General features: G+C 48.0%; 1 long non-coding RNA gene across 1 annotated transcript; it reads right to left on the bottom strand.

Moving 5' to 3' along the window:
* Positions 1-2686: 2686 nt before the first annotated feature.
* On the bottom strand, positions 2687-6874 carry LOC147655983 (uncharacterized). The gene is made up of 2 exons (XR_015280747.1): positions 6469-6874; positions 2687-6220 (listed from the first exon to the last, which is right to left on the bottom strand). It is a non-coding gene; the product is annotated as an uncharacterized LOC147655983 (long non-coding RNA).
* Between the last annotated feature and the right edge of the window lie 7882 nt (positions 6875-14756).

Here is a 14756-nt window from a genome sequence, read left to right as displayed (position 1 = left end):
TGGCTCCAGGAAGGGTTGCTCACAGGCTTCCTATTCACACTTGAGCTTAAGGCCCATTAATTAGAGAAGGACATATCCCCTGAATGGAAATCTGGATGAACTCACAAAACACACGAGGACACTCAGGCCTTAATCCCCCAGCCTGGCTTCACTCCCAACTTACAGCCCCAGGAAATCTGTGTTCCAAGAAAGTGTCTCTTCCTTATCCCATGCTGCTATCCTGTGTCCTCCAAGGATTCTTGCATTCACCTCTGTGGAGTGCAGGTTTGGAGAACAAAGCCCAGGAAAGGGTTTTAGACAACAGAAAAAAACCAGGAAAGATGGCTTCATGACCTTGCAAAATGCAGCGTTTTGCTCATGTTTGATGCTTAGCTGACTTCTTAAAGGGGGTAAAAATAAGCTTCTGAAGAAATATTGTGTTTCAAAGCAGCTTCAAATGCATGTAGTTCACTGGCCTCTCATTTCTCAGCTTGGCCCCTAAACTGGAAAATTTGCCTTTTGTATACCTCTACTGGTAAATCACTTGTGCTCTTGGTTATAAACATGATTTCAAAAGTATGCAAACAAAATCAAGGAGAAATAAAAAATCAGAAACATACAACAAGCAAAATAACCAAAAAAAGAGAGAAAGAGGAAATTAATTCCTGAAGATGTTTGAGCTAGTTTTATAATAATGTCACCAAAAATATTTGCTGTATTCAAATAAAACCTTACCTAACATTTCTTCTGCTCTGCATCTAAATCAAATACTGATCACAAATACATTTCAAAAAGTTGTCAATGTGAATAATAAGCTAAAAAGATTCCATGTTTTTTATTGCAAATTAAAATTATAAAGCAAAAAGAGGAAATTATGTTAGGTGTGAAAATGTGTTTGTCTGGGCATCTGATGCGAGAAAGCATCAGGCAGCATCACCAAGGTAAACAGACAAAATATGAAGCCTCTCATGCATCCCTGCCAGGAAAACAACAGGTATGTTTGACATGCTAAAAATGCTCTTATGTTGACTTTTAATTGGAATTGTTAGAACAAATGTTTGTTCCTTAGGAAACAGGGCTTTGCCTCCCCACCTTTTGCTGCTGTGCTTTTGCAGTCTCCTCAGTGGGTTCCCGCACTGCAGGCTGTACCTGAGCCTCGCCTGTGCTGCTGGCAGGGCTCTCACCAGCTGTCTGGAGCATCACACATACACAAACCACTCTCAATTCCCCTGCAAAGCCAGATAATGGGATGCACTCTCCCTTCTTCCTGTTACAGCCTTCCAAGGGCCAAATCCTCCCTCCATTTACAGTCCAGAAAACCCCATCCACTCGGGGATGCTTTACTGCATTTACACTAATGCAACTGAAGGCTAATTTTGGCCCTAAGTTATTTGTATACTCGAATATTAACTTAATGTAGGACATTTTCTGAGCTCGGTTCCTCTCTGCAGTGTGTATCAACTTACTGAAAGTGAGGCCATCCTTCTTAGCTTCCCGTATCACAGGGAGATGTTCAGGCCATGGGCAGGGAGTTTTTCTTTTGCCAATATGTCTGTGGTGGTGGTTGGATGGGATTGACTTGCACTAACACCCATTACTGCGTTGCAAGTTCTGTTTGGTGCGGAATGTTTCGTGTAATGGGTCCCCTCTGTAGCATTTGGCAATCAATCCTTCATAATTTGAAGTTCCCTTTCCTCACTGAACTGCTCTCCTCCCGGTGGAGCTGGTTTGCATGTTGATTTGGAATAGAATGAAAACTCAGTGAACTACAAAAGCCTGTTGCAGAGATTTTTGGCGGTGTATGACCAATGTTCTCTTTATTCCCGGCCCATTATTTTCTTCAGCATCTGCTCAGCTGATTAGTTTTAATGAGCAGTAGCTCCACTGGTGCATGAGGGAATTCACAGCTCAGTAGGTAGGGGAAAAGAAAATGAGCAGTGGAAAATGGCTGTGTGCAGGTAGCTGTCCCCAGAACAGGCACATCAAGCATGTGACAGGAGGAAACATCCTGCTTGTACACTGCAACCACTGAGAAACTCCTCTTTACTGGGTAGTGATTGCCACTGGAAGAGGCTCTTTGAGATCCAAAACCACAGAGAGCTATTACAGATACACAGGGAAAAGCAAAGTTATGTCTTGGAGCTGTTGTGTCACCAGGTGCATGTAAACCACAAGAGGCTATTTCCCTAAAAATTGCCATACCATGCTATGCATAATCAGAGAAGGAAGCCTCTGTGCCTGTATTTTGTATTTTTGCATTTTTCCACTGGTTTGTCTGTTTGCCCTTGGTTTTTCTGTAGGAAAAGCTTTCCCTCCTGCCCTGTGCCTGCTGAGCAGGGAGTTCAATGAACAGAAACCAAACCGCAGCAGTGGGAAAACCAGCCCTGCAAACTCTGCTTGCAGGCTAAGCCTCCTGCTCCAGCCCCAGTGTTTGCTCCCATTTCTGTACCTTCTCCATGCAAAAACTCCCAGGTGTTGGGTTCCTGGTGGTGGCCAGAGCACACCCTTCCATGGGTCTGTGTGGTGGCAGCACATCTGAGGAACAGACATGCCAAGGTAAAACAAGTCAAGCAGAAGCAAAGCTTCTGGTCTGGTGTCCATGGTTCCCTGGAGCAATCTTTCTCTCTCCATCACTGCAGAAGTCATTTCAGCAGAAGTCTGAAGATGCCAAAGGCTGCTGAAAAAAACAGTTGTGGGAACGGAAATAGTCAGGTGGGAATTGTTTATTTTCTGTAGCCAGACAGAACCAGTGATACAGGCCCTGCTAGCAGAACCACATTAGCAAAAAGACATGAAAGTGATTTTTTTTTAATCTCTTTTGGCTTTTCAAACTGAGATGAGAGTTACTCAGCAATCCCCACTTTTATCTCCCCGCAGAAGCCCTGCACTCCTATCACACCATGACCGTGTGTTTTTGGGTAAGTACCCCCAGAAGTGAGTGAGACAGGGGAGTGAGACTGACAAACACGCCAGACACAGGCCAGGCTGCTGGGTGTCACAGCCCTCAGCAGCAGCATGGTGCCTCTGCCACAATGCAGGGATGCTGCACAAGCCCCCACAGGATCTGAGAGGTGAGGCTTGCAGGGAGGACTGTGGTTCTGCAGGAGGGGAGAGCAGAGGTGCTGAGCACCAGCATCACCTTTGCTTATCTCCTCCAGGTAGGAGACACTGCAATCAGACTGTGGGATGTCCTTCCCTTCCCCTGAGCTCCAGACCTTCCTCAGCTTTGTCTCCCTCCTTGTGGAGAAGAAGAGGAAAGAGCTGGCTGTGCTGCTGGGTTGTGCAAGAGGCTGGGGCTGTCTGACTGAGCCTGGATGTGCCCTGCTGGGCAGCAGGACCAGCTTTGACATTCTCCCCTGCATCTACCCCAGGTGCTGCAGGAAATGAACCCTTCCTGCTTTCCCTTCCTGTGCGCATCTCTCCTCTCTAGGCTGGTGAGGCATTATGCTATATCATGTCATATTTGTCATATTAGCAAGGTATAGTTGATAAAATAAAGGTGTATTTTATTATCCTGACCTGGCAGAAGAGCCATTCTCTAATGCACACATTGCCAAGACTGTTGGAGGAGTAAGCTCCACCACTGGGATGCCTCTCACCATCGGTCTACTGCTGCCTGAAAAAATGCCAAGAGAAAAGATCTACCGTATGTATGGTCAGACTGCACTGCACAGAGCCCATATGGAGTCTATCTTTAGGCTTTAAAAAGAAGAAACAGTGATGGTTGCTCAGAGATACAGATTTTCCTCCCCTTTCCATCTTGTACAGAAAGAGCTCCCAACATAAGGGTGCTGAAGCACACAGAGCAGAGAAGCCCTTTTGGGCCACCAGCACCCCCTTGCTCTGCCAACAGCCCCCTAGGCCTCTAAAACCATGAAGGTGATAAACACCTGGAAAAGTTCCTTAGCATTCCCAGAGGCCTGTGTGACTGAGCTGTCAACTGAGGCAGGGTCAGGCTGTGTTGGGCTGCTGAGATCTACCTCCCCTCTCTGCAGAATGCCCCCACTGGCACTGCTCATGGCATGGGTCGCCATCATCCCAAACTCTCACCCATTCATTTAAATTCAGCACTTTCTCACTTGAATATTTTCAGCAGAGGCTTTAACAGGCAGGCTTTGGGGGCAGAGTGGGCAAGGGGAGCAGTGGTGAGTACCACTCTGTGACCATCTGCTGCCATGGTGTGTGAGAGATGGAGAGATGGGTTGGGAACCTCCTGTGTCCTGGGCAGCTGCTGCTAAGCCAACAGCCACTCTGTGCCCCCAGCTGCCATTGTGAATTATGCTGGAAGTGCTCCCCTCAGTTCCTAAAATCTGGTCAGGACAACAGAGCTGTGGTACACCCTGCAAGAGAGTAGCTCATAGAAATCCTCTTTGCTTCCTTTTATCCCCTTTCCTCATCACACGTACATTATTCATCCAGGTTGCATTTCTGTAGCTATCGTGAGTGCACATCTTTGCTACAAATCACAATGATGTCTTTTGTGTGCTAGAGATGCCACAGCTGCAGGACAGAGCCCTAGGCTAACACACGGGGCTGGAGAAAGCCTTGCTTATCCAGGACTATGCTCATCCATGGGGCCTGGAAAACACTTGTACTGTACTACAAAACAATTTGGGGAGTTCCCAGTTCCATAGGCGGTGCAAACCAAGGCATCTAATGACCTGTGCCATCCTCCTTCCTGTGCCATTCCACCTTATTAGGAGTCCCCTCAGGTGAGGGTTAAGGATTAAGAGAGCTTCCAACTCCTAAAGAGCTTCCAACTGAAGGAAAAGGATGCTCAAATTTTCAAATGTTCAAATTTTCTGTTAACTAAAATATTTTATGGAGCACTCTCTGACCAGCCAAGCCTTGGTTTATTCTGGCAAGCAGTAAGAGGACCTGATGGTGTTTGGACTCCAGAAATTTTAGGAAGGATGGGCACCTCTCCCACAGAGTGATCTCATGAGACAGACATGCTGTTAAGTTGTTCCCCTGCAGGGATTTTGAAGTAGTTGGTACTTTTTATTCTATACAGAAATAGTATCAGAGGTAAATCTGAAGTTTCCTATCCATGAGAGCCTTAGACACACTCATTAAGGAACCGAGCAGAGTGCTCTGTTTAAGGCCAACAGCACTGAACACAAACATCTTTTGCCTGAAACTGGTTGGTTCCACTGGGGAAGCGCTAAGTCTCATTCCCTCTGAGTAGAGATCATTTCTGATCCCACATCTTGGTGTCTATGGACATATATTCCTGACATCTTCCAAATGTTATCCTGGGTAAAACACTCAATGATTTGTTCAGTCTCCTGAAAGTGTGCCGACATTACACAGAAACAGCAGCTTGGATGCTCCTTGCACATGTTTTGCTCTGGTTTGTTCAATTGCTCTTCATTCACAGTTTATTACAAACACTTTTGGGTCTACATGTTATTTGGGAAGTAAACCTAACTGTCATCAAAGTGTCTGTGTTACTTGCTGAAGAACCCTTACAAACCCATTTCAGCCAGGGATAACTTCTTCACCCAAAAATCTGTGTGTGTGTATCATCTGTTTACCAGTTTCTGAGGCTTGTTTTCAGAAAGACAATAGTCCTTGAGTTAACCAAAGTCTAATTCAGCCATCAGGCCTCACTGCACAAGTGTCAGCTGTCCAAACATAAAGAAGAGTTCAGATCCAGCAGACACCTCCTCCTTGGTGCTGTCCTTCCATTCATCTCCCCTCTGGCCAGGAGAAGGAGCTGGACTTTGCAGAGGCTCCTGAGGCTCAGCAGCATGGGCCTGTACACGCCAGGAATGAAGAGCCATGCATTAGACCACAAACAAAACCGAGCTGCTAAATTAACTCCAGGATGCAAATACCAGCATCCTGACCTTGCAGTAGAGTGCAGGAAATGTCTGGTGTTGTGCTGGGTCTGCTCAGAGCAGAGCTGGGACCCAGGACATCACTCCTTCCCAGGTGCTGCTGCAGCATGAGGTGAGGCAATGCTGGCTTTGGTCCCAGCTTCCCTCAGCATTCAGAGCTCCTGTGGCAGGATGGTCAGGAGAGTTGTTCTCTCCACACAGGGAGTGCTGACTTGTTGAACCAAAATTTTGCTTGAAAAACCAGAGCTTTTCTTGAAAAAGTGTTCAGAAGAGGTGAAAATGAAAAGACAATAAAACCCAGAGTCAGCTCTTCCACAAATGAAGCGTCCTGACCAGTGGAGTATCCACAAGCTCTTTTGGCATCCTTTTTACTGCCAGCATATGAGAGATTCATTTTCCTGGGTAGAAAACAAAGTAAAAGTCTTAGTCTCAGAAAGTGTGGCAGACTGTGAAAACCCTTTTCAGTGCAGTTTCATTTGAATGTAAGAAGTTTAGTTTCCCTCCATTACCCACAAATATCAGATAATTTCATCCTAGTAAGGGATATGCTGAGGAGATGAACTGAATGAAAAATAAAAGGGAAGAATATTTTTAGTCTTATTTGTCAATTAAATGACTACTTATGTCATGCGTGGTAATTACAAACCTTGCAAAAATCGGGCGCAGAATAGAATGAATTGGCTGGACAGGAATTGCTGCCGGCTGCCATCTGCCCCTCACCCTTCAGCCATCAAACAGCAGCAGTGGGGGTGCAGCAGGGGCTGGTCCGGTTGGGTTTTCCTCATCCCGGAGCGAATCCAGCGTTAAACCCACCGAGTTTTCCCTCGGGGACTCCTCAGCCAGGGCCAGGAGCAAGCATCCCCCGGGGCCGGCCCCGCTCTGCGGCTCCTCTCTCCTCCCGCAGAGCGGGCTGGGGCCGGCGGTCCCTGCGGGCTCTGATCCTCCGTGCCACGGCCCTGGAGCCTCCCTGACCGCGCTTCCCTGGCCGAGGGCAGAAACGTGAGATGAGGAATCCGCCTGTGCGCCAAAGTGCCCCCTTCTTCGGCCGCTTTAATGAGAAATCCTCCCAGCCTGTTAAGAGCTGCTATTTCCCGGTTTCTGATGTGGCTCCATCACCACCCCCAGGCAAATCGCACCCTGCACATCCCGCTTTCCTGCTGGGGAGCCGCGGAACACCCTCCCCCAGCGCGGGGGGGACGAGGCTCTGGGAGGAGAGGGATGCTGGGGGCGGGCAGCCCAGCCGGGAGGGAAGAAGCGGGTTCTGAATCGCACCAAGTCATTTCCCAAAGTGCAGGACTGGCCGGAGCAGGCGGGGGTGCCTGCCCGGGAGCACCCCGGGCTCGCCTTGTGTTACCTCTGAAATGCAATTTCACTATTAACAAGTATAAGAAGTATTAAACTTTAATAGCACTAAAGAGGCTGGGGCATGGAACTCTTGATGAGTGCTCGTAATGGGCAAAGAGAAAAGCCTTTCAAGCCAGATTTATTTCTGCACCCTTGGATAGCTGCTGAGACAGGTCAGGGATGCGCGGCTCCACCGCCCTTCCTTCTGCCCTCTAGTGCCGGAGAGAAAAATTAAATGTAAGGAAAGCAGCCTGCAATTTCCTTCTTGAAATATACAGGAGAAATAGACAAATAGGAGGGAGAAAATCCTATTTGTATGCTTTGATACCGGTTTAGGTATGCACGCCAGGAGAAGTGATGCCACAAGAGCCACTGTCAGCAGGGTTTCTGGTGCCTTTTAGGAGCCAGACGTGGCACTGCAGAGGGCGAGCTGGGGACAGCACACATGGCATTGCTTCTGCTGCTGAGCGGGACCCAGGCGTGCCAAAAGCAGTGGAGACTCACAGGTAAGGCAGGAGCTCAGGGTGGGACAGGTGTATCTCCACCAAAGACCTGTCTGCTCCAGTCTTGCCGCTTCCTTGAGATTAAAACCTGACAAAGCTTTGAGACAAAATGTTTACACTGGGGAAGTGCCTGCTGTTGAACACTTCGAACCTCATTTAATTCACACTTGCTCTTAATCTCTGCCTCTGAACACCACCTCATCAGGCTGAGTCAGACTGTTACCCTGACAGCTCTCCCAAAATTGTGGTGGGAAAGATGGCTGAGCTGGGGAGCTCTCCCAGTGCCAGTGCTCACTTCTGTGTGCACCTGCACTTGACAGCATTTTGCTTAACAACGTGTAGGGGAAAAGCCATGCTGCCATAATTTCAACAGCTCCTGTAAAACAGGGGAGCTGTCACCTGGTTTTTAGCTGCCAGCAGTAGGGGAGAGCTCCAGGGCATCCCAGGTACAAACAGGAGTGGGAGATGAAGGACTTGCCCAGTCTCAACGGGGCTGACTGGTGCAGCCTAGGATGATGCTGGGATCCCGGTAAGCCGGTGTGCAGGGCTGTCAATCAGCTCCCCGAGCTGATCAGTGCCAAGCCAGCCTCATGAGGACTTACAGGGCTGAGCAACTTGGTCACCAAATGGGCAAGAGGAGGACATGTCCCACAGTGTCCCACAGGAGGACAGGCAGAGCTCCCTGAGCCATTGAGCAGTGTCACACTGGCCTCACCTCCCATCAGACTGCAATTTAAAAGGTCTAATGCTCTTCCCTGACCAACTGCTCATCCCTCCAGAAACACATTGCTTTGGGTTCCCTTGGAGTTGCCATGGGCTCCAACAACATCTTGAAAATTCTGTTTTACCCACAGTTTTTCCTCCCCCTCCCCCTTTTCCTCCTCTGCACAGTCACAGAGGAAGCAATTAAGAAAAGTGATCAGAAGTAAGTCTTCCCTCTTGTCTTTGCTGCCTGACAAAACAAAGAGTTTTAAGCCACATCCTCCCTTTGAGAAAGCAAGTTGTGATTATGTACATTTTGCCTAACTACTCAATTTCAATTTCAAAATGCTTATTCTTGTTTCTGATCTATTTCTCTTGTGCCTCCAAATCAGGATGTTTTAAAACTTTGACATGAATTTTTCAGTGTGTTACCCTCTCAACTCCAAGCACGGCAAGGTGATGAGATGTTCAGTGTCACAAAGAGAGAACTGGTTTGAATTTCTGCTTCTCTGAGTCTGCTTATCTGCTCAGTTAGTTCCTCATATCTGTCTATAAACAGGATTCCTGCTCACACAGGGCACAGGCAGTGCAAGGTTCCAGGAAACATCTCCAGGAAGGCCACTGCTGTTTTAGGGTACCCTGCCAGAAACAGGATCCAGGGGGATCTGCAGCTGAGGGGATGCAGGGGAGGACAGTAGTGCAGCTTTAGATAAGATGCAGAGAGTGGAATATGATGTTGCTACTGGAGAAAAGACATCAGGGCAAACCCCACACCTTAATCAGGGTTTGCTGTGGTCTTTCCTACAAAATCAAAATCAGAGCATCAAGAGGACATTACTTTTCTTTCCTTTTTCTTCTGCTCCCTTCTTCTGTTCTGTTCTCAGGAACTTAAAACCTGACATAGGCTCTGTAGGAAGAAACTATGGAAAATGGAAACTTCTTATGGCAGCTGCTGCTGCAGGCTGGTAAAGGAGGGCATTTCAGGGCCTTCATATGCCCCCCACAAAGTGTGCTGTAAGCATGGTGCATGATCACTGCTCCCTTTTCCAGCTAGTTGTGGGAAGCCCCAGTCCTCTTTTACAGTTTCAGGTTGTGAAAATCGTCATAATTCCACAGTAAGTGTCAGGACCTGAACTCACGTGAAAACACAGCACAAGCAAGGTACAGGGGGTGTTCTCTGAAGGTAGTGACACAGGGCTTAAAAAACTTGCAGAAGACACAGAAAAGGCATCTTGTACAGACAAGCTTGGATGAAAAAGCTGAGGGAGAGCATCTCTGAGGTTATTTTTGCCTGTCAGAGGTTGAAACTTAGCTTCAGTCACTCCTGTGATACAGTAACACCTTATATGCTTATCCTACACATTATCTTTATACCTCAATAAACAGGTCAGGATGGCAGAAAATGAGCTTTCCAACATAATTTTCCTCTCTTTATGGAAACAGTTCTCCATGTGATTGGACAATTCCCAGGTCCCATAAAGAGCAATACAGGTACACACACACTCACACCTGCACAAGAACATTTCAGATGTGGTTCAGGCTGCTGCTTTCAACAGGAACAGTCACAGGAGCACACTAGAGGATGCTGAGGGATAAGTCAGTGCTCTGTTCCTTCCCCATGAGATGCAGTTCCAGCTCCACCAGTGCTGTGCCAGGTCCACAGGCAGGACAGCTGCCTGCACTGACCCCAGCCCTGCTCTGCCAGCCCCCATCCAGCGCTAGCCTGCCTGGCCAAAGGAGTTCCACAGCAGCCTGAGACTAATGCTCTTCTCCTCACTAAGCTGCTATATTCTAAAGACATCTCAGCCTGAAATGATGCTACAATCTCTGACTTGCTACCAGTTAAAGCCTTTTTTATTTTATTTAAGAAACAACCCAATCCTCTTCTGGTTAATGTCTTTGAGCAGCTCAGGAGGGCAGTGATGGAAGCCACAAGCTTTGCTTTCATGTCACACAGGCAATTAAAAGAGAGAAGCTCCTTTCTCCCTCACCTACCACTCAATCTCCCTCAGCCCAGAGATAATGTGCCACTTTATTGTGCTTTAGCAAGACGAGGCATCCATCTCTCCTGACACTGCTCAATAAGGGGAGGACCCAGGGGCTTCGTGGGGAGGAAGACAGCACTTGTTGAAAGTAGTGCATGGTTGTGTCTCAAGCCATGTGGCCAGCAGGAGCTGGGGGAGGGATGAAGGGATGAAGGAGTAGGACCACATTGGCTGGGAACATCAGGGACCTCTTAAGGTCACCCAGTCCACCCCCTGCTCAAGCAGGGTCAGCCAGAGCAGATTCTCATTGCTGTGTATTATCAGGTTTGAGTGTGTCCAAGGATGGAGCCTCCACGACACCTGGGGAACCCGATCCAGTGCTTGACCTTCCTCACCATAAACCAGTTTTTCTTATGTTTAATGTGCTTTCCTGTGCTTTGATTTGAGTCCATTGCCTTTCTTCCATTCTCTGGATATCCTGAGGAGATTCTGGCTCTGTCCTCTCTCATTACTACCCATAGCATATATTTTACACACACAGAAGATCCCTCTGCAGTTTCTCCAGGCTGGAGAGTCACAGCTCAGGACTGGAGAAACGACGCAGCAGGAACAATGTAGGTGATGGATAAAGAACCTGTGACAGCTCCTCGGGCAGGGTGGTGAGGACCTCATCAAGAGCAGGCTCATAAGCACTGCTGGTCTCACTGGTGGCACAAACATCACAGCCCAAACTCAGCCTCTTCCCAGCCCAGCCCAGTCTGCTCCAATGGGTGCCCATAGGCACCAGGGCTGGAGTGAGCCGGGTGGGTGATGCACTGAGCTCGTGTATGAAATGCAAGGAAAGTAAGGGAGATGGTGGTGGATGTGCTTTTCTTACAGCAATGGCACTTGTGTTTTTCTTACAGCAACAGAGTCCTCCAGGGTTTTATTTTACCTTTTGTTCTCTTTTATTTCTCACGTTTGTGTTTGCAGTAACCATTGTTGCTATGTGTAAATATGTCACCTGTCGAAGCGTTGCTTCTCCAGATAAGCCTTCCTGTCCCAAGCTGAGTGTGCCAGATGTGCCCAAGCCCCATGTCATGTCCTGTGCTGCTACAGCTCCTGGTGAGGTGTTTGAGTGCACTGCCTGTCAGAGCTGCACCACGGGACTGGGCTGCCACAGCCTGTTTGCTCACAGCATGAGTGGTGAGTTTGCAGGGTCCTGACATGACCCAGGGAGACAGATCCCCTTTTCCAGGGCTTCCACACTTCTGGCAGCATCCTTGGCCAGGCCCTGCCTGTGACCTCCTCCTACCTGAGCCAGCTCAGCTGCCTGCCTGCCCCTGCTCTGCAGAAAAGATGCTCCCTTCATCCAGCACAGTCCTGCCCACCTGTGCCAGGTGTGTTGAACTGAACCCACTCTGCTGTTCTCATTGCTGCTGTGTAGATTTGGGATGAGGCCAAATCTCTGCTTCACAGTTTGGCACCCAGAGGAGCTGCTTGCTGCAGGTGCACTGATCCCTGAAATTCCAGCAGTGGGGCCTGATGACTGCTCCATGGTTCCTCTGTGCTCCCTGCCACGCAAAACCATCCAGCAGCCCGGTCCCCGGTGACTCAGAGGCTTCAGAGGCAGCACAGTGCATCAGCTGCTGCAGAGCAGCACTGACAGACACACCAGGGACAGGAACAGCCGAGAGGAGCTGAGGCACAGCCAGAGACTCCCGACGTGAGACGTGTTTATTTTTAGTGTCGTAGCACTAAGGATATGGAATGAGCTGCTTCCCTCTCGTCACTCTGACGCCATCACCCGCCACCCACACACACACTAAGTGGGTTATCACAGCCCATCAGGCTCCCAGGGAGAGGGAAGGAACACAAAAAGGTCATTTCTCTCCTCCCCCCAGCAAACAGCAGAATACTTACAGTGTTGTGGTATTTATTCATGGACTTGGGTTTAAAGTGCTGAAGGTATTTTGGGAAAGACATCACCTCTCCTGCTGTGCAGACCTCAAGAACCAGCTATAAGTCACCAGCCTCACAAATTCATGGGAAAACCAGATTTATAGCACTTACAGAAGGCTTTCCCCTGTCTCAGCTGATAAACCATTCCCTGTATCCTTGATTCTTTCCTGCCCTGTCAGTATCCTTTCTTCTCAGCTAGACATCACTAAAATCACTGGGATCCCAGGTACCAACCTGCTTCTCAGATGCCTTCTCTGTCATTCTAATTTTCTCACCTGACATGTTGAAATTCACACTTGTCTGAGATGTTTGTGTCCTTTAGTGCCACAGTGTTTACAGGGATTCTCAAGGGATGTTGTTATCCTCATCTAACACGGGGAAGCAGTGCAAACTCCCCATTCCACACACCAGTGCCAGATGAACAATGTGCTCAAGATGGAAAAGACCATCCCAGCCCTTTGTACCTCAGCGTCACACTTTTCCCTCCTTTCCTCTTTTTCCTCCAGTTAGACTCAATTCACTGATCCACAGTCCCCACTCCTCCCCAGTCACCATCCTGTGTGTCCTTCCAGCACAGAACTTCTCACTGGGAAGTTTGAGCCCATGCTGTTGCACATTTTTCTTCCTCCAACTTGCTTTTTAAAATTTCTGGCAGCAACAAGGCGCCTGCTGAAGTGGTGCCTCTCTGCTCTTCATCTGCCTCACCATCTGCCTGAGAGCGTGGGGCAGGGGGGCTTCTGCAGAGATTTGTAGACTGAAGGCCAGAAAGAACCAGCATGATCTCTATCTGTGGCATAATAAATGCCATAGAGAACCAGGCAGCAGTTCCCACAGCAAGTCCTCCATCACTCTGTGCTCTATCCCTAACCAGTGCAGACCTAGCCTTTCTGCCTTTTGTTTTGTTTTGTTTTGTTTTTTTTGGATGACACTAACAAAAGTATTTTTTTATACTATGAAAATATGTAACTACACAGGTAGAGGGCGGCTAAGGTTTGGAAATCCTAATGACCAGATTTGGGAAGACTGCAGTCCTGTGAGAGCAGCAGTTATTCAGGCACAAGTACATACAAACACAACATTTGCAGCTTGCACAGTTTAATTAGAAAATAATTCCATCCCATAAAATATGTTGACATTCCTAAATATTTTGTTTCAGTGAATATCGACACCTGTCTGCTCAGGGAGCACTAAAACACCCAGGACCTGTGCTGTGCTGAAACTCATCCCTGGCATAAACCCAAAGCTGTGTGATGGGAACCTCCCACTGATGCCAGCCCAAACGCTGCTGGGAGAAGCCATAACAGCACCAAGGCAGCAGGAACAGATTCCACAGCCAGCCCCTGACTCAGGTTACCCCAAAGGCACACTATCCTGGGTAGCTGTGCCTCCATAAGCACACATCCAGCTTCCTCCCTGCCACCAAAACGCTGTCATTTCACCTAACCTGCAAATATTGCCACCATTCCTCAGCCCCAGGTGACTGAAGAACCTAAAAAACCTTGGCCTAGATGGATTGCTATGTTCTACTCCCAGCCAAGGGGTACACAACAACAGAGGGGTATTTGCCCAATCCTAGTTCTATGTGGTATCCTACAAGTCTCCATTTTAATTCCACTTTCCAGGAGCACTGCCAGGTGCAGGGAGGACTGAGGCCTCCTCCTCCCACAGCCATAATCAGTGGACTCTTATTTGGCTCTGTCAATAAGCTTGCTCTGACTGGCTCAAGACAGATCTCCCAGCAAGTCTTCTCACAAACCTAATTATAGCCCTGATCACCAACAAGAACATTAGGCTGGAGAGCTCTGGGAATTCCCTCCTTGGTGTAAGAAGATCTCCAAAGCTGCAGCAGAGCAGCACAGGTCCAACCCTGACCCCAGAGCCCCAGGTGGAGTTTGAGGGGGGTGATTTAATCTGCCTGTTATCTCCCTGAATAAAGGGCAAGAGAAGCAACTGGATGCAAACTCATTAAAAATGGACATGGAAATATTTATTTTCTTTTTTTTTCTTTTTTTTCTTTTTTTTTATTTTGTTAAAACAATCAAGGAATTGGTGCTTTGTTTTTAAAACATCACTAAAGCTTCCACAGCAGAAGCTAGCTCTCTAGCAAAAGACAGCATGATACATGGTGTTCATTTAGGTATCTACACATGAGAACATACTGCAGGCACCTCTGTGAGACAAAGTCATTTTGTGGAGTGTTTCACAAACAGCTCCAGCATCTCCCTGTGTGGAACCAACATCATGTGGGTGGTTCACTTGGGCCTCCCAGGGACAGGAACACCAAGAAGAAAAATGTAGAGTTCTCCACTGCAAGCTGGTGGGAGAAGGCTGGTGTGCCAGACTGTTGGGAAATTCCTGTCCAAGAATATCTGTAATATTGGATACTCTCTTAAGTACTGCAAAATATAAGGAAGATCCTATAAATCTTTATCTGCAGATTTCTTGCTTAGTAAAAAGCA

Source organism: Cyanistes caeruleus, chromosome 1 (genome assembly GCF_971803275.1).
Source record: "Cyanistes caeruleus chromosome 1, bCyaCae1.hap1.1, whole genome shotgun sequence".
Lineage (NCBI taxonomy): Eukaryota > Metazoa > Chordata > Aves > Passeriformes > Paridae > Cyanistes > Cyanistes caeruleus.
Note: the sequence above shows the minus strand (reverse complement) of the source record. Positions and strands in the feature narration are given on the sequence as shown.